This window comes from Bombus impatiens, unplaced genomic scaffold (genome assembly GCF_000188095.3).
Source record: "Bombus impatiens unplaced genomic scaffold, BIMP_2.2 scf_2222, whole genome shotgun sequence".
In the NCBI taxonomy this organism is placed as follows: domain Eukaryota; kingdom Metazoa; phylum Arthropoda; class Insecta; order Hymenoptera; family Apidae; genus Bombus; species Bombus impatiens.
This window is the reverse complement of record NT_178641.1, coordinates 1,327,121-1,327,431: the sequence shown is the minus strand read 5'-3', so window position 1 is coordinate 1,327,431 and position 311 is coordinate 1,327,121. Positions and strand designations below refer to the sequence as shown.

The 311-nt window shown below is 61.1% G+C and overlaps 1 protein-coding gene across 5 annotated transcripts in view; it reads left to right on the top strand.

Moving 5' to 3' along the window:
* Nucleotides 1-311, top strand: part of LOC105681806 — an 89,651-nt gene that overhangs the window by 87,844 nt on the left and 1,496 nt on the right. The gene's annotated exons all lie outside the window — the stretch shown is intronic.

Below are 311 nucleotides of genomic sequence, written 5' to 3'. Positions count from 1 at the left end.
CACGGTCGCGCAGGGCTTCGGAGGGCCGCTCTGGCCCGCTCCGGCCCGCTTCGGCCCGCGCCAGCCGGAGAGAGACAATGGACAATGGGGACATAAATCTGCGTAATTAGTTGCCGATGCCTTCTCGGATCGATGCGCGATCTCTTTTCCCTCCTTCTTCCGTGGCCCATCGGCGAACAAACGATCGTTTGGTTGGCCAGTCGGCAAAGTAGGACGGTGCTCTTCGTCCTGCTTGTCCCCACCCCTCTCGGAAGGGAGGTGTGCTGAGTCCTTTCCGCCTCTTTCTTCCTTTTGCTCTCTTCGGCCACCGG